The sequence below is a fragment of the Scyliorhinus torazame genome, chromosome 27 (assembly GCF_047496885.1).
Source record: "Scyliorhinus torazame isolate Kashiwa2021f chromosome 27, sScyTor2.1, whole genome shotgun sequence".
Lineage (NCBI taxonomy): Eukaryota > Metazoa > Chordata > Chondrichthyes > Carcharhiniformes > Scyliorhinidae > Scyliorhinus > Scyliorhinus torazame.
The window spans coordinates 40,803,158-40,822,582 of record NC_092733.1 but is presented as its reverse complement, the minus strand read 5'-3'; the positions used below and the strand labels follow the sequence as shown (position 1 = coordinate 40,822,582).

The following is a 19,425-nucleotide window of genomic DNA, read 5'->3' as shown; positions in this document are numbered from 1 at the left end:
CCCCAGACACTGCCCCCAGACAGAGCCCCCAGACAGAGCCCCCAGACACTGCCCCCAGACAGGGCCCCCAGACAGAGCCCCCAGACAGAGCCCCCAGACAGAGCCCCCAGACAGAGCCCCCAGACAGAGCCCCCAGACACTGCCCCCAGACAGAGCCCCCAGACAGAGCCCCCAGACAGAGCCCCCAGACACTGTCCCCAGACAGAGCCCCCAGACAGAGCCCCCAGACACTGCCCCCAGACACTGCCCCCAGACAGAGCCCCCAGACAGAGCCCCCAGACACTGCCCCAGACACTGCCCCCAGACAGAGCCCCCAGACAGAGCCCCCAGACAGAGCCCCCAGACACTGTCCCCAGACAGAGCCCCCAGACACTGTCCCCAGACAGAGCCCCCAGACAGAGCCCCCAGACAGAGCCCCCAGACAGAGCCCCCAGACACTGCCCCCAGACACTGCCCCCAGACAGAGCCCCCAGACAGAGCCCCCAGACAGAGCCCCCAGACAGCGCCCCCAGACACTGTCCCCAGACACTGTCCCCAGACAGAGCCCCCAGACAGAGCCCCCAGACGCTGCCCCCAGACAGAGCCCCCAGACAGAGCCCCCAGACAGCGCCCTCAGACACTGTCCCCAGACACTGTCCCCAGACAGAGCCCCCAGACAGAGCCCCCAGACACTGCCCCCAGACACTGCCCCCAGACAGAGCCCCCAGACAGAGCCCCCAGACAGAGCCCCCAGACAGAGTCCCCAGACAGCGTCCCCAGACAGAGCCCCCAGACAGCGCCCCCAGACAGAGCCCCCAGACAGAGCCCCCAGACACTGTCCCTAGACAGAGCCCCCAGACAGAGCCCCCAGACAGCGTCCCCAGACAGAGCCCCCAGACAGAGCCCCCAGACAGCGCCCCCAGACAGCGTCCCCAGACAGAGCCCCCAGACAGTGCCCCCAGACAGAGCCCCCAGACACTGTCCCCAGACACTGCCCCCAGACAGAGCCCCCAGACAGAGCCCCCAGACAGAGCCCCCAGACAGCGCCCCCAGACACTGTCCCCAGACACTGTCCCCAGACAGAGCCCCCAGACACTGTCCCCAGACAGAGCCCCCAGACACTGTCCCCAGACACTGCCCCCAGACAGAGCCCCCAGACAGAGCCCCCAGACAGAGCCCCCAGACAGAGCCCCCAGACACTGCCCCCAGACACTGCCCCCAGACAGAGCCCCCAGACAGAGCCCCCAGACAGAGCCCCCAGACAGCGCCCCCAGACACTGTCCCCAGACACTGTCCCCAGACAGAGCCCCCAGACACTGTCCCCAGACAGAGCCCCCAGACACTGTCCCCAGACAGAGCCCCCAGACAGAGTCCCCAGACAGAGTCCCCAGACAGAGTCCCCAGACAGAGCCCCCAGACAGAGTCCCCAGACAGAGTCCCCAGACACTGTCCCCAGACAGAGCCCCCAGACAGAGCCCCCAGACGGAGCCCCCAGACAGAGCCCCCAGACACTGTCCCCAGACAGAGCCCCCAGACAGAGCCCCCAGACAGAGTCCCCAGACAGCGTCCCCAGACACTGTCCCCAGACAGAGCCCCCAGACAGAGCCCCCAGACACTGCCCCCAGACAGAGCCCCCAGACAGAGCCCCCAGACAGAGCCCCCAGACAGAGCCCCCAGACAGAGCCCCCAGACACTGTCCCCAGACAGAGCCCCCAGACAGAGTCCCCAGACAGAGTCCCCAGACAGAGCCCCCAGACAGAGCCCCCAGACAGAGCCCCCAGACAGAGCCCCCAGACAGAGCCCCCAGACAGAGCCCCCAGACAGCGCCCCCAGACAGAGCCCCCAGACAGAGCCCCCAGACAGAGCCCCCAGACACTGTCCCCAGACAGAGCCCCCAGACAGAGCCCCCAGACAGCGCCCCCAGACAGAGCCCCCAGACAGAGCCCCCAGACACTGTCCCCAGACAGAGCCCCCAGACAGAGCCCCCAGACAGAGCCCCCAGACAGAATCCCCAGACAGAGCCCCCAGACAGAGCCCCCAGACAGAGCCCCCAGACACTGTCCCCAGACAGCGCCCCCAGACAGAGCCCCCAGACAGAGCCCCCAGACAATGTCCCCAGACAGAGCCCCCAGACAGAGCCCCCAGACAGAGCCCCCAGACAGAGCCCCCAGACAGAATCCCCAGACAGAGCCCCCAGACAATGTCCCCAGACAGAGCCCCCAGACAGAGCCCCCAGACACTGTCCCCAGACAGAGCCCCCAGACAATGTCCCCAGACAGAGCCCCCAGACAGAGCCCCCAGACAGAGCCCCCAGACAGAGCCCCCAGACAGAATCCCCAGACACTGTCCCCAGACAGAGCCCCCAGACACTGTCCCCAGACAGAGCCCCCAGACAGAGCCCCCAGACAGAGCCCCCAGACAGTGTCCCCAGACAGAGCCCCCAGACAGAGCCCCCAGACAGAGCCCCCAGACACTGTCCCCAGACAGAGCCCCCAGACAGCGCCCCCAGACAGAGCCCCCAGACAGAGCCCCCAGACACTGTCCCCAGACAGAGCCCCCAGACACTGTCCCCAGACAGAGCCCCCAGACAGAGCCCCCAGACAGAGCCCCCAGACAGAGCCCCCAGACAGAGCCCCCAGACAGAGCCCCCAGACAGAGCCCCCAGACAGAGCCCCCAGACACTGTCCCCAGACAGAGCCCCCAGACAGAGCCCCCAGACAGAGCCCCCAGACACTGTCCCCAGACAGAGCCCCCAGACACTGTCCCCAGACAGAGCCCCCAGACACTGTCCCCAGACAGAGCCCCCAGACACTGTCCCCAGACAGAGCCCCCAGACAGAGCCCCCAGACAGCGCCCCCAGACAGAGCCCCCAGACAGAGCCCCCAGACAGAGCCCCCAGACAGAGCCCCCAGACAGAGCCCCCAGACAGAGCCCCCAGACACTGTCCCCAGACAGTGTCCCCAGACAGAGCCCCCAGACAGAGCCCCCAGACAGAGCCCCCAGACAGAGTCCCCAGACAGCGTCCCCAGACACTGTCCCCAGACAGAGCCCCCAGACAGAGCCCCCAGACAGAGCCCCCAGACAGAGCCCCCAGACAGAGCCCCCAGACACTGTCCCCAGACAGAGCCCCCAGACAGCGCCCCCAGACAGAGCCCCCAGACAGAGCCCCCAGACAGAGCCCCCAGACAGAATCCCCAGACAGCGTCCCCAGACACTGTCCCCAGACAGAGCCCCCAGACAGAGCCCCCAGACACTGTCCCCAGACACTGTCCCCAGACAGAGCCCCCAGACAGAGCCCCCAGACACTGTCCCCAGACAGAGCCCCCAGACAGAGCCCCCAGACAGAGCCCCCAGACAGAGTCCCCAGACAGCGTCCCCAGACACTGTCCCCAGACACTGTCCCCAGACAGAGCCCCCAGACAGAGCCCCCAGACACTGTCCCCAGACAGAGCCCCCAGACACTGTCCCCAGACAGAGCCCCCAGACACTGTCCCCAGACAGAGCCCCCAGACACTGTCCCCAGACAGAGCCCCCAGACAGAGCCCCCAGACAGAGCCCCCAGACACTGTCCCCAGACAGAGCCCCCAGACACTGTCCCCAGACAGAGCCCCCAGACACTGTCCCCAGACAGAGTCCCCAGACAGAGCCCCCAGACAGAGCCCCCAGACACTGTCCCCAGACAGAGCCCCCAGACACTGTCCCCAGACAGAGCCCCCAGACAGAGCCCCCAGACAGAGCCCCCAGACACTGTCCCCAGACAGAGCCCCCAGACAGAGCCCCCAGACAGAGCCCCCAGACACTGTCCCCAGACAGAGCCCCCAGACACTGTCCCCAGACAGAGCCCCCAGACAGAGCCCCCAGACACTGTCCCCAGACAGAGCCCCCAGACACTGTCCCCAGACAGAGTCCCCAGACAGAGCCCCCAGACAGAGCCCCCAGACAGAGCCCCCAGACACTGTCCCCAGACAGAGCCCCCAGACACTGTCCCCAGACAGAGCCCCCAGACACTGTCCCCAGACAGAGCCCCCAGACAGAGCCCCCAGACAGAGCCCCCAGACAGAGCCCCCAGACAGAGCCCCCAGACACTGTCCCCAGACAGAGCCCCCAGACAGAGCCCCCAGACACTGTCCCCAGACAGAGCCCCCAGACAGAGCCCCCAGACAGAGCCCCCAGACACTGTCCCCAGACAGAGCCCCCAGACAGAGTCCCCAGACAGAGCCCCCAGACAGAGCCCCCAGACAGAGCCCCCAGACACTGTCCCCAGACAGAGCCCCCAGACACTGTCCCCAGACAGAGCCCCCAGACAGAGCCCCCAGACACTGTCCCCAGACAGAGCCCCCAGACACTGTCCCCAGACAGAGCCCCCAGACACTGTCCCCAGACAGAGCCCCCAGACAGAGCCCCCAGACACTGTCCCCAGACAGAGCCCCCAGACAGAGCCCCCAGACAGAGCCCCAGACAGAGCCCCCAGACACTGTCCCCAGACAGAGCCCCCAGACAGAGCCCCCAGACAGAGCCCCCAGACAGAGCCCCCAGACAGAGCCCCCAGACACTGTCCCCAGACAGTGTCCCCAGACAGAGCCCCCAGACACTGTCCCCAGACAGAGCCCCCAGACAGAGCCCCCAGACAGAGCCCCCAGACACTGTCCCCAGACAGTGTCCCCAGACAGTGTCCCCAGACAGAGCCCCCAGACAGTGTCCCCAGACAGTGTCCCCAGACAGAGCCCCCAGACACTGTCCCCAGACAGAGCCCCCAGACAGAGCCCCCAGACAGAGCCCCCAGACACTGTCCCCAGACAGAGCCCCCAGACAGTGTCCCCAGACAGAGCCCCCAGACACTGTCCCCAGACAGAGCCCCCAGACAGAGCCCCCAGACAGAGCCCCCAGACACTGTCCCCAGACAGAGCCCCCAGACAGAGCCCCCAGACAGAGCCCCCAGACACTGTCCCCAGACAGTGTCCCCAGACAGAGCCCCCAGACAGAGCCCCCAGACACTGTCCCCAGACAGTGTCCCCAGACAGAGCCCCCAGACAGAGCCCCCAGACACTGTCCCCAGACAGTGTCCCCAGACAGAGCCCCCAGACACTGTCCCCAGACAGAGCCCCCAGACAGAGCCCCCAGACAGAGCCCCCAGACACTGTCCCCAGACAGTGTCCCCAGACAGTGTCCCCAGACAGAGCCCCCAGACAGTGTCCCCAGACAGTGTCCCCAGACAGAGCCCCCAGACACTGTCCCCAGACAGAGCCCCCAGACAGAGCCCCCAGACAGAGCCCCCAGACACTGTCCCCAGACAGAGCCCCCAGACAGTGTCCCCAGACAGAGCCCCCAGACACTGTCCCCAGACAGAGCCCCCAGACAGTGTCCCCAGACAGTGTCCCCAGACAGAGCCCCCAGACAGTGTCCCCAGACAGTGTCCCCAGACAGAGCCCCCAGACACTGTCCCCAGACAGAGCCCCCAGTCAGAGCCCCCAGACAGAGCCCCCAGACAGTGTCCCCAGACACTGTCCCCAGACAGAGCCCCCAGACAGAGCCCCCAGACAGAGCCCCCAGACAGAGCCCCCAGACAGAGCCCCCAGTCAGAGCCCCCAGACAGAGCCCCCAGACAGAGCCCCCAGACACTGTCCCCAGACAGAGCCCCCAGACAGCGCCCCCAGACAGAGCCCCCAGACACTGTCCCCAGACAGAGCCCCCAGACAGAGCCCCCAGACACTGTCCCCAGACAGAGCCCCCAGACAGAGCCCCCAGACACTGTCCCCAGACAGAGCCCCCAGACAGAGCCCCCAGACAGAGCCCCCAGACACTGTCCCCAGACAGAGCCCCCAGACAGCGCCCCCAGACAGAGCCCCCAGACACTGTCCCCAGACAGAGCCCCCAGACAGAGCCCCCAGACACTGTCCCCAGACAGAGCCCCCAGACAGAGCCTCCAGACACTGTCCCCAGACAGAGCCCCCAGACACTGTCCCCAGACAGAGCCCCCAGACAGAGCCCCCAGACAGTGTCCCCAGACAGTGTCCCCAGACAGAGCCCCCAGACACTGTCCCCAGACAGAGCCCCCAGACAGAGCCCCCAGACACTGTCCCCAGACAGAGCCCCCAGACACTGTCCCCAGTCAGAGCCCCCAGACAGCGCCCCCAGACAGAGCCCCCAGTCAGAGCCCCCAGACAGAGCCCCCAGACAGAGCCCCCAGACAGCGCCCCCAGACAGAGCCCCCAGACACTGTCCCCAGACAGAGCCCCCAGACACTGTCCCCAGACAGAGCCCCCAGACAGAGCCCCCAGACACTGTCCCCAGACACTGTCCCCAGACAGAGCCCCCAGACAGAGCCCCCAGACAGAGCCCCCAGACACTGTCCCCAGACAGAGCCCCCAGACAGCGCCCCCAGACAGAGCCCCCAGACACTGTCCCCAGACAGAGCCCCCAGACAGAGCCCCCAGACAGAGCCCCCAGACACTGTCCCCAGACACTGTCCCCAGACAGAGCCCCCAGACAGAGCCCCCAGACAGAGCCCCCAGACACTGTCCCCAGACAGAGCCCCCAGACAGCGCCCCCAGACAGAGCCCCCAGACACTGTCCCCAGACAGAGCCCCCAGACAGAGCCCCCAGACACTGTCCCCAGACAGAGCCCCCAGACAGCGCCCCCAGACACGGTCCCCAGACAGAGCCCCCAGACAGAGCCCCCAGACACTGTCCCCAGACAGAGCCCCCAGACAGAGCCCCCAGACAGAGCCCCCAGTCAGAGCCCCCAGACAGAGCCCCCAGACAGAGCCCCCAGACAGAGCCCCCAGACAGAGCCCCCAGACAGAGCCCCCAGACAGGGCCCCCAGACAGAGCCCCCAGACAGAGCCCCCAGACAGAGCCCCCAGACAGAGCCCCCAGACAGAGCCCCCAGACAGAGCCCCCAGACAGAGCCCCCAGACAGAGCCCCCAGACACTGTCCCCCAGACACTGTCCCCAGACAGCGTCCCCAGACAGAGCCCCCAGACAGAGTCCCCAGACACTGTCCCCAGACAGAGTCCCCAGACAGCGCCCCCAGACAGAGTCCCCAGACAGAGCCCCCAGACACTGTCCCCAGACAGAGCCCCCAGACAGCGTCCCCAGACAGAGCCCCCAGACAGCGTCCCCAGACAGAGCCCCCAGACACTGTCCCCAGACAGAGCCCCCAGACACTGTCCCCCAGACACTGTCCCCAGACACTGTCCCCAGACAGAGTCCCCAGACAGAGCCCCCAGACAGAGCCCCCAGACAGAGCCCCCAGACAGTGTCCCCAGACAGAGCCCCCAGACAGCGTCCCCAGACAGAGCCCCCAGACAGAGCCCCCAGACACTGTCCCCAGACACTGTCCCCAGACAGAGCCCCCAGACAGAGCCCCCAGACAGAGCCCCCAGACAGAGCCCCCAGACAGCGCCCCCAGACAGAGCCCCCAGACAGAGCCCCCAGACACTGTCCCCAGACAGAGCCCCCAGACAGAGCCCCCAGACACTGTCCCCAGACAGCGTCCCCAGACAGAGCCCCCAGACAGCGTCCCCAGACAGCGTCCCCAGACAGAGCCCCCAGACAGAGTCCCCAGACACTGTCCCCAGACAGAGTCCCCAGACAGCGCCCCCAGACAGAGTCCCCAGACAGAGCCCCCAGACAGAGCCCCCAGACAGCGCCCCCAGACAGAGCCCCCAGACAGAGCCCCCAGACAGAGCCCCCAGACAGTGTCCCCAGACAGAGCCCCCAGACAGCGTCCCCAGACAGAGCCCCCAGACACTGTCCCCAGACAGAGCCCCCAGACAGAGCCCCCAGACAGAGCCCCCAGACAGAGCCCCCAGACAGAGCCCCCAGACAGCGCCCCCAGACAGAGCCCCCAGACAGAGCCCCCAGACACTGTCCCCAGACAGAGCCCCCAGACAGAGCCCCCAGACACTGTCCCCAGACAGAGCCCCCAGACACTGTCCCCAGACAGAGTCCCCAGACAGCGCCCCCAGACAGAGTCCCCAGACAGAGCCCCCAGACAGAGCCCCCAGACACTGTCCCCAGACAGAGTCCCCAGACAGAGCCCCCAGACAGAGCCCCCAGACAGAGCCCCCAGACAGAGCCCCCAGACAGAGCCCCCAGACAGAGCCCCCAGACACTGTCCCCAGACAGCGCCCCCAGACACTGTCCCCAGACAGCGCCCCCAGACAGAGCCCCCAGACAGAGCCCCCAGACAGAGCCCCCAGACACTGTCCCCAGACAGAGCCCCCAGACAGAGCCCCCAGACACTGTCCCCAGACAGAGCCCCCAGACAGAGCCCCCAGACAGCGCCCCCAGACACTGTCCCCAGACAGAGCCCCCAGTCAGAGCCCCCAGACAGAGCCCCCAGACAGAGCCCCCAGACACTGTCCCCCAGACACTGTCCCCAGACAGAGCCCCCAGTCAGAGCCCCCAGACAGAGCCCCCAGACAGAGCCCCCAGACAGAGCCCCCAGACACTGTCCCCAGACAGAGCCCCCAGACAGAGCCCCCAGACAGAGCCCCCAGACAGAGCCCCCAGACAGAGTCCCCAGACAGAGTCCCCAGACAGAGCCCCCAGACAGAGCCCCCAGACAGAGCCCCCAGACAGAGCCCCCAGACAGAGTCCCCAGACAGAGCCCCCAGACAGAGCCCCCAGACACTGTCCCCAGACAGAGCCCCCAGACAGAGCCCCCAGACAGAGCCCCCAGACAGAGTCCCCAGACACTGTCCCCAGACAGCGCCCCCAGACAGCGCCCCCAGACAGAGTCCCCAGACAGAGCCCCCAGACAGAGCCCCCAGACACTGTCCCCAGACAGAGCCCCCAGACAGAGCCCCCAGACAGAGCCCCCAGACACTGTCCCCAGACAGAGCCCCCAGACAGAGCCCCCAGACACTGTCCCCAGACAGAGCCCCCAGACAGAGCCCCCAGACAGAGCCCCCAGACACTGTCCCCAGACAGAGCCCCCAGACAGAGCCCCCAGACAGAGCCCCCAGACAGAGCCCCCAGACACTGTCCCCAGACAGAGCCCCCAGACAGAGCCCCCAGACACTGTCCCCAGACAGAGCCCCCAGACAGAGCCCCCAGACAGAGCCCCCAGACACTGTCCCCAGACAGAGCCCCCAGACAGCGCCCCCAGACAGAGCCCCCAGACAGAGCCCCCAGACAGAGCCCCCAGACAGAGCCCCCAGACAGTGTCCCCAGACAGAGTCCCCAGACAGAGCCCCCAGACAGAGCCCCCAGACAGAGCCCCCAGACAGAGCCCCCAGACAGTGCCCCCAGACAGCGCCCCCAGACAGCGCCCCCAGACACTGTCCCCAGACAGAGCCCCCAGACAGAGCCCCCAGACACTGTCCCCAGACAGAGCCCCCAGACACTGTCCCCAGACAGAGCCCCCAGACAGAGCCCCCAGACAGCGCCCCCAGACAGCGCCCCCAGACACTGTCCCCAGACAGAGCCCCCAGACACTGTCCCCAGACAGAGCCCCCAGACAGAGCCCCCAGACAGAGCCCCCAGACAGAGCCCCCAGACAGCGCCCCCAGACAGAGCCCCCAGACAGAGCCCCCAGACAGAGCCCCCAGACAGAGCCCCCAGACAGAGCCCCCAGACAGCGCCCCCAGACAGCGCCCCCAGACACTGTCCCCAGACAGAGCCCCCAGACACTGTCCCCAGACAGAGCCCCCAGACAGAGCCCCCAGACAGAGCCCCCAGACAGAGCCCCCAGACAGCGCCCCCAGACAGAGCCCCCAGACAGAGCCCCCAGACAGAGCCCCCAGACAGAGCCCCCAGACAGCGCCCCCAGACAGAGCCCCCAGACAGAGCCCCCAGACAGAGCCCCCAGACAGAGCCCCCAGACAGAGCCCCCAGACAGAGCCCCCAGACAGCGCCCCCAGACACTGTCCCCAGACAGAGCCCCCAGACACTGTCCCCAGACACTGTCCCCCAGACAGAGCCCCCAGACAGAGCCCCCAGACAGAGCCCCCAGACAGAGCCCCCAGACAGAGCCCCCAGACACTGTCCCCCAGACACTGTCCCCCAGACACTGTCCCCCAGACAGAGCCCCCAGACAGAGCCCCCAGACAGAGCCCCCAGACACTGTCCCCCAGACACTGTCCCCAGACAGAGCCCCCAGACAGAGCCCCCAGACAGAGCCCCCAGACACTGTCCCCAGACAGAGCCCCCAGACAGAGCCCCCAGACAGAGCCCCCAGACAGAGCCCCCAGACAGAGCCCCCAGACACTGTCCCCAGACACTGTCCCCAGACAGAGCCCCCAGACACTGTCCCCCAGACACTGTCCCCAGACAGAGCCCCCAGACAGAGCCCCCAGACAGAGCCCCCAGACACTGTCCCCAGACAGAGCCCCCAGACAGAGCCCCCAGACAGAGCCCCCAGACAGAGCCCCCAGACACTGTCCCCAGACAGAGCCCCCAGACAGAGCCCCCAGACAGCGCCCCCAGACAGAGCCCCCAGACACTGTCCCCAGACAGAGCCCCCAGACACTGTCCCCAGACACTGTCCCCAGACAGAGCCCCCAGACAGCGTCCCCAGACACTGTCCCCCAGACAGAGCCCCCAGACAGAGCCCCCAGACAGCGCCCCCAGACAGAGCCCCCAGACAGCGCCCCCAGACAGAGCCCCCAGACAGAGCCCCCAGACAGAGCCCCCAGACAGAGCCCCCAGACAGCGCCCCCAGACAGAGCCCCCAGACACTGTCCCCAGACAGAGCCCCCAGACACTGTCCCCAGACACTGTCCCCAGACAGAGCCCCCAGACAGCGTCCCCAGACACTGTCCCCCAGACAGAGCCCCCAGACAGAGCCCCCAGACAGCGCCCCCAGACAGAGCCCCCAGACAGAGCCCCCAGACACTGTCCCCAGACACTGTCCCCAGACAGAGCCCCCAGACACTGTCCCCAGACAGAGCCCCCAGACAGAGCCCCCAGACAGAGCCCCCAGACAGCGCCCCCAGACAGCGCCCCCAGACAGAGCCCCCAGACACTGTCCCCAGACACTGTCCCCAGACAGAGCCCCCAGACAGCGTCCCCAGACACTGTCCCCCAGACAGAGCCCCCAGACAGAGCCCCCATACAGAGCCCCCAGACACTGTCCCCAGACAGAGCCCCCAGACAGAGCCCCCAGACAGAGCCCCCAGACAGAGCCCCCAGACAGAGCCCCCAGACAGAGCCCCCAGACACTGTCCCCAGACAGAGCCCCCAGACAGAGCCCCCAGACAGAGCCCCCAGACAGAGCCCCCAGACAGAGCCCCCAGACAGCGTCCCCAGACACTGTCCCCCAGACAGAGCCCCCAGACAGAGCCCCCAGACAGAGCCCCCAGACAGAGCCCCCAGACACTGTCCCCAGACAGAGCCCCCAGACAGAGCCCCCAGACAGCGTCCCCAGACACTGTCCCCCAGACAGAGCCCCCAGACAGAGCCCCCAGACAGAGCCCCCAGACAGAGCCCCCAGACACTGTCCCCAGACAGTGCCCCCAGACAGCGTCCCCAGACACTGTCCCCCAGACAGAGCCCCCAGACAGAGCCCCCAGACAGAGCCCCCAGACAGAGCCCCCAGACAGAGCCCCCAGACAGAGCCCCCAGACAGCGTCCCCAGACACTGTCCCCCAGACAGAGCCCCCAGACAGAGCCCCCAGACAGAGCCCCCAGACAGAGCCCCCAGACACTGTCCCCAGACAGAGCCCCCAGACAGAGCCCCCAGACACTGTCCCCAGACAGAGCCCCCAGACAGAGCCCCCAGACAGCGTCCCCAGACACTGTCCCCCAGACAGAGCCCCCAGACAGAGCCCCCAGACAGAGCCCCCAGACAGCGTCCCCAGACACTGTCCCCCAGACAGAGCCCCCAGACAGAGCCCCCAGACAGAGCCCCCAGACAGAGCCCCCAGACACTGTCCCCAGACAGTGTCCCCAGACAGCGCCCCCAGACAGAGTCCCCAGACACTGTCCCCAGACAGAGCCCCCAGACAGAGCCCCCAGACAGAGCCCCCAGACAGAGCCCCCAGACAGAGTCCCCAGACAGAGCCCCCAGACAGAGCCCCCAGACAGCGCCCCCAGACAGAGTCCCCAGACACTGTCCCCAGACAGAGCCCCCAGACAGAGCCCCCAGACAGAGCCCCCAGACAGAGCCCCCAGACAGAGTCCCCAGACAGAGCCCCCAGACAGAGCCCCCAGACAGAGCCCCCAGACACTGTCCCCAGACAGCGCCCCCAGACAGAGTCCCCAGACACTGTCCCCAGACAGAGCCCCCAGACAGAGCCCCCAGACAGAGCCCCCAGACAGAGCCCCCAGACAGAGCCCCCAGACAGAGTCCCCAGACAGAGCCCCCAGACAGAGCCCCCAGACAGAGCCCCCAGACAGAGCCCCCAGACAGAGCCCCAGACAGAGCCCCCAGACAGAGCCCCCAGACAGAGCCCCCAGACAGAGCCCCCAGACACTGTCCCCAGACAGAGCCCCCAGACAGAGCCCCCAGACAGAGCCCCCAGACAGAGCCCCCAGACAGAGCCCCCAGACAGAGCCCCCAGACAGAGCCCCCAGACACTGTCCCCAGACAGAGCCCCCAGACAGAGCCCCCAGACAGAGCCCCCAGACAGAGCCCCCAGACACTGTCCCCAGACAGAGCCCCCAGACAGAGCCCCCAGACAGAGCCCCCAGACAGAGCCCCCAGACAGAGCCCCCAGACAGAGCCCCCAGACAGCGCCCCCAGACAGAGCCCCCAGACAGAGCCCCCAGACAGAGCCCCCAGACAGAGCCCCCAGACACTGTCCCCAGACAGAGCCCCCAGACAGAGCCCCCAGACAGAGCCCCCAGACAGAGCCCCCAGACAGAGCCCCCAGACAGCGCCCCCAGACAGAGCCCCCAGACAGAGCCCCCAGACAGCGCCCCCAGACAGCGCCCCCAGACACTGTCCCCAGACACTGTCCCCCAGACAGAGCCCCCAGACAGAGCCCCCAGACAGAGCCCCCAGACACTGTCCCCAGACACTGTCCCCAGACAGAGCCCCCAGACAGAGCCCCCAGACACTGTCCCCCAGACAGAGCCCCCAGACAGAGCCCCCAGACAGCGCCCCCAGACACTGTCCCCAGACACTGTCCCCAGACAGAGCCCCCAGACAGCGTCCCCAGACACTGTCCCCAGACACTGTCCCCAGACACTGTCCCCAGACAGAGCCCCCAGACAGCGCCCCCAGACACTGTCCCCAGACAGAGCCCCCAGACACTGTCCCCAGACAGAGCCCCCAGACAGCGTCCCCAGACACTGTCCCCAGACACTGTCCCCAGACACTGTCCCCAGACAGAGCCCCCAGACAGCGCCCCCAGACACTGTCCCCAGACACTGTCCCCCAGACAGAGCCCCCAGACACTGTCCCCAGACAGCGTCCCCAGACACTGTCCCCAGACACTGTCCCCAGACACTGTCCCCAGACAGAGCCCCCAGACACTGTCCCCAGACAGAGCCCCCAGACAGCGCCCCCAGACACTGTCCCCAGACACTGTCCCCAGACAGAGCCCCCAGACAGCGTCCCCAGACAGCGTCCCCAGACAGAGCCCCCAGACAGAGCCCCCAGACAGAGCCCCCAGACAGAGCCCCCAGACAGAGCCCCCAGACAGAGCCCCCAGACAGAGCCCCCAGACAGAGCCCCCAGACACTGTCCCCAGACAGAGCCCCCAGACAGCGTCCCCAGACAGCGTCCCCAGACAGAGCCCCCAGACACTGTCCCCAGACACTGTCCCCAGACACTGTCCCCAGACAGAGCCCCCAGACAGCGCCCCCAGACACTGTCCCCAGACACTGTCCCCAGACAGAGCCCCCAGACACTGTCCCCAGACACTGTCCCCAGACAGAGCCCCCAGACAGAGCCCCCAGACACTGTCCCCAGACAGAGCCCCCAGACACTGTCCCCAGACAGAGCCCCCAGACACTGTCCCCAGACAGAGCCCCCAGACAGCGTCCCCAGACAGCGTCCCCAGACAGAGTCCCCAGACACTGTCCCCAGACACTGTCCCCAGACACTGTCCCCAGACAGAGCCCCCAGACACTGTCCCCAGACACTGTCCCCAGACACTGTCCCCAGACAGAGCCCCCAGACAGAGCCCCCAGACACTGTCCCCAGACAGAGCCCCCAGACAGAGCCCCCAGACACTGTCCCCAGACACTGTCCCCAGACAGAGCCCCCAGACACTGTCCCCAGACACTGTCCCCAGACACTGTCCCCAGACACTGTCCCCAGACAGCGTCCCCAGACAGAGCCCCCAGACACTGTCCCCAGACACTGTCCCCAGACAGAGCCCCCAGACAGAGCCCCCAGACACTGTCCCCAGACAGAGCCCCCAGACAGAGCCCCCAGACAGAGCCCCCAGACACTGTCCCCAGACAGAGCCCCCAGACACTGTCCCCAGACAGAGCCCCCAGACACTGTCCCCAGACAGAGTCCCCAGACACTGTCCCCAGACAGAGCCCCCAGACACTGTCCCCAGACAGAGCCCCCAGACAGAGCCCCCAGACAGAGCCCCCAGACAGAGCCCCCAGACAGAGCCCCCAGACAGAGCCCCCAGACAGAGCCCCCAGACAGAGCCCCCAGACAGAGCCCCCAGACAGAGCCCCCAGACACTGTCCCCAGACACTGCCCCCAGACACTGTCCCCAGACACTGTCCCCAGACACTGTCCCCCAGACACTGTCCCCAGACAGAGCCCCCAGACAGAGCCCCCAGACAGAGCCCCCAGACAGTGTCCCCAGACACTGTCCCCAGACACTGTCCCCAGACACTGTCCCCAGACACTGTCCCCAGACAGAGCCCCCAGACAGAGCCCCCAGACAGAGCCCCCAGACAGAGCCCCCAGACAGAGCCCCCAGACACTGTCCCCCAGACACTGTCCCCAGACACTGTCCCCAGACAGAGCCCCCAGACAGCGCCCCCAGACACTGTCCCCAGACAGAGCCCCCAGACAGAGCCCCCAGACACTGTCCCCAGACAGAGCCCCCAGACAGAGCCCCCAGACAGAGCCCCCAGACACTGTCCCCCAGACACTGTCCCCAGACACTGTCCCCAGACAGAGCCCCCAGACAGAGCCCCCAGACAGCGCCCCCAGACAGAGCCCCCAGACAGAGCCCCCAGACAGAGCCCCCAGACAGAGCCCCCAGACAGAGCCCCCAGACAGAGCCCCCAGACACTGTCCCCAGACAGAGCCCCCAGACAGAGCCCCCAGACAGAGCCCCCAGACAGAGCCCCCAGACAGAGCCCCCAGACACTGTCCCCAGACACTGTCCCCAGACACTGTCCCCAGACAGAGCCCCCAGACACTGTCCCCAGACACTGTCCCCAGACAGAGCCCCCAGACACTGTCCCCAGACACTGTCCCCAGACAGAGCCCCCAGACACTGTCCCCAGACACTGTCCCCAGACAGAGCCCCCAGACACTGTCCCCAGACACTGTCCCCAGACAGAGCCCCCAGACACTGTCCCCAGACACTGTCCCCAGACAGAGCCCCCAGACACTGTCCCCAGACACTGTCCCCAGACACTGTCCCCCAGACACTGTCCCCAGACAGAGCCCCCAGACAGAGCCCCCAGACAGAGCCCCCAGACACTGTCCCCCAGACACTGTCCCCAGACAGAGCCCCCAGACACTGTCCCCAGACAGAGCCCCCAGACACTGTCCCCAGACACTGTCCCCAGACAGAGCCCCCAGACAGAGCCCCCAGACACTGTCCCCAGACAGAGCCCCCAGACACTGTCCCCAGACACTGTCCCCAGACAGAGCCCCCAGACAGCGCCCCCAGACAGAGCCCCCAGACAGAGCCCCCAGACAGAGTCCCCAGACACTGTCCCCCAGACACTGTCCCCAGACACTGTCCCCAGACACTGTCCCCCAGACACTGTCCCCAGACACTGTCCCCCAGACAGAGCCCCCAGACAGAGCCCCCAGACAGCGCCCCCAGACAGAGCCCCCAGACACTGTCCCCAGACAGAGCCCCCAGACAGAGCCCCCAGACACTGTCCCCAGACAGCGCCCCCAGACAGGGCCCCCAGACAGAGCCCCCAGACAGTGTCCCCAGACAGAGCCCCCAGACACTGTCCCCAGACACTGCCCCCAGACAGAGCCCCCAGACAGAGCCCCCAGACAGAGCCCCCAGACAGAGCCCCCAGACACTGTCCCCAGACAGAGCCCCCAGACAGCGCCCCCAGACAGAGCCCCCAGACAGAGCCCCCAGACAGCGCCCCCAGACAGAGCCCCCAGACAGCGCCCCCAGACAGAGCCCCCAGACAGAGCCCCCAGACACTGTCCCCAGACAGAGCCCCCAGACAGAGCCCCCAGACAGAGCCCCCAGACACTGTCCCCAGACAGAGCCCCCAGACAGAGCCCCCAGACAGAGCCCCCAGACAGAGCCCCCAGACAGAGCCCCCAGACAGAGCCCCCAGACACTGTCCCCCAGACACTGTCCCCAGACACTGTCCCCAGACACTGTCCCCAGACAGAGCCCCCAGACACTGTCCCCAGACACTGTCCCCAGACACTGTCCCCAGACACTGTCCCCAGACACTGTCCCCAGACACTGTCCCCAGACACTGTCCCCAGACACTGTCCCCAGACACTGTCCCCAGACAGAGCCCCCAGACACTGTCCCCAGACACTGTCCCCAGACACTGTCCCCAGACACTGTCCCCAGACAGTGTCCCCAGACAGTGCCCCCAGACAGAGCCCCCAGACACTGTCCCCAGACACTGTCCCCAGACACTGTCCCCAGACAGTGTCCCCAGACAGTGCCCCCAGACAGCGCCCCCAGACAGAGCCCCCAGACAGAGCCCCCAGACAGAGCCCCCAGACAGAGCCCCCAGACACTGTCCCCAGACAGAGCCCCCAGACAGAGCCCCCAGACAGAGCCCCCAGACAGAGCCCCCAGACAGTGTCCCCAGACAGAGCCCCCAGACAGCGTCCCCAGACAGAGCCCCCAGACACTGTCCCCAGACAGAGCCCCCAGACAGAGCCCCCAGACAGAGCCCCCAGACAGAGCCCCCAGACAGAGCCCCCAGACAGAGCCCCCAGACAGAGCCCCCAGACAGAGCCCCCAGACACTGTCCCCAGACAGAGCCCCCAGACAGCGCCCCCAGACAGAGCCCCCAGACAGAGCCCCCAGACACTGTCCCCAGACAGAGCCCCCAGACAGAGCCCCCAGACAGAGCCCCCAGACAGAGCCCCCAGACAGAGCCCCCAGACAGAGCCCCCAGACAGTGTCCCCAGACAGAGCCCCCAGACAGAGCCCCCAGACAGCGTCCCCAGACAGAGCCCCCAGACAGAGCCCCCAGACACTGTCCCCAGACAGAGCCCCCAGACAGAGCCCCCAGACAGAGCCCCCAGACACTGTCCCCAGACAGAGCCCCCAGACAGAGCCCCCAGACACTGTCCCCAGACAGAGCCCCCAGACAGAGCCCCCAGACACTGTCCCCAGACAGAGCCCCCAGACAGAGCCCCCAGACACTGTCCCCAGACAGAGCCCCCAGACAGAGCCCCCAGACAGAGCCCCCAGACAGAGCCCCCAGACAGAGCCCCCAGACAGAGCCCCCAGACACTGTCCCCAGACAGAGCCCCCAGACAGCGCCCCCAGACAGAGCCCCCAGACAGAGCCCCCAGACAGCGCCCCCAGACACTGTCCCCAGACAGAGTCCCCAGACAGAGCCCCCAGACACTGTCCCCAGACAGAGCCCCCAGACAGCGCCCCCAGACACTGTCCCCAGACAGAGTCCCCAGACAGAGTCCCCAGACACTGTCCCCAGACAGAGCCCCCAGACAGAGCCCCCAGACAGTGCCCCCAGACAGAGCCCCCAGACAGTGCCCCCAGACAGTGCCCCCAGACAGAGCCCCCAGACAGAGCCCCCAGACACTGTCCCCAGACAGAGCCCCCAGACAGAGCCCCCAGACAGAGCCCCCAGACAGAGCCCCCAGACAGTGCCCCCAGACAGAGCCCCCAGACAGCGCCCCCAGACACTGTCCCCAGACAGAGCCCCCAGACAGAGCCCCCAGACAGAGCCCCCAGACAGAGCCCCCAGACAGTGCCCCCAGACAGAGCCCCCAGACAGAGCCCCCAGACAGAGTCCCCAGACAGAGCCCCCAGACAGAGCCCCCAGACAGAGCCCCCAGACAGAGCCCCCAGACAGAGCCCCCAGACAGCGCCCTCAGACAGATCCCCCAGACAGAGCCCCCAGACAGAGCCCCCAGACAGAGCCCCCAGACAGAGCCCCCAGACAGAGCCCCCAGACAGAGCCCCCAGACAGAGCCCCCAGACAGAGCCCCCAGACAGAGCCCCCAGACAGAGCCCCCAGACAGAGCCCCCAGACAGAGCCCCCAGACAGAGCCCCCAGACAGAGCCCCCAGACAGAGCCTCCAGACAGAGCCCCCAGACAGAGCCCCCAGACAGAGCCCTCAGACAGAGCCCCCAGACAGAGCCCCCAGACAGAGCCCCCAGACAGAGCCCCCAGACAGCGCCCCCAGACAGCGCCCCCAGACACTGTCCCCAGACAGCGCCCTCAGACAGAGCCCCCAGACAGTGTCCCCAGACAGAGCCCCCAGACAGAGCCCCCAGACAGAGCCCCCAGACAGTGCCCCCAGACACTGTCCCCAGACACTGTCCCCAGACAGAGCCCCCAGACAGAGCCCCCAGACAGAGCCCCCAGACACTGTCCCCAGACAGAGCCCCCAGACAGAGCCCCCAGACAGAGCCCCCAGACAGAGCCCCCAGACACTGTCCCCAGACAGAGCCCCCAGACAGAGCTCCCAGACAGAGCCCCCAGACAGAGCCCCCAGACAGAGCCCCCAGACAGAGCCCCCAGACAGAGCCCCCAGACAGAGCCCCCAGACAGAGCCCCCAGACAGAGCCCCCAGACACTGTCCCCAGACAGAGCCCCCAGACAGAGCCCCCAGACACTGTCCCCAGACAGAGCCCCCAGACAGAGCCCCCAGACAGAGCCCCCAGACAGAGCCCCCAGACAGAGCCCCCAGACAGAGCCCCCAGACAGAGCCCCCAGACAGCGCCCCCAGACAGAGCCCCCAGACAGAGCCCCCAGACAGAGCCCCCAGACAGAGCCCCCAGACACTGTCCCCAGACAGAGCCCCCAGACAGCGCCCCCAGACAGAGCCCCCAGACAGAGCCCCCAGACAGAGCCCCCAGACAGTGCCCCCAGACACTGTCCCCAGACAGAGCCCCCAGACAGCGCCCCCAGACAGCGCCCCCAGACAGAGCCCCCAGACAGAGCCCCCAGACAGAGCCCCCAGACAGAGCCCCCAGACAGAGTCCCCAGACACTGTCCCCAGACAGAGCCCCCAGACAGAGCCCCCAGACACTGTCCCCAGACAGAGCCCCCAGACAGAGCCCCCAGACAGAGCCCCCAGACAGAGCCCCCAGACAGAGCCCCCAGACAGAGCCCCCAGACAGAGCCCCCAGACAGAGCCCCCAGACAGAGCCC

The 19,425-nt window shown here is 67.3% G+C and overlaps 1 protein-coding gene across 1 annotated transcript in view; it reads right to left on the bottom strand.

Moving 5' to 3' along the window:
• Positions 1–19,425, bottom strand: part of LOC140403366 (zinc finger protein Gfi-1b-like) — a 131,796-nt gene that overhangs the window by 71,983 nt on the left and 40,388 nt on the right. The window lies entirely within an intron of this gene.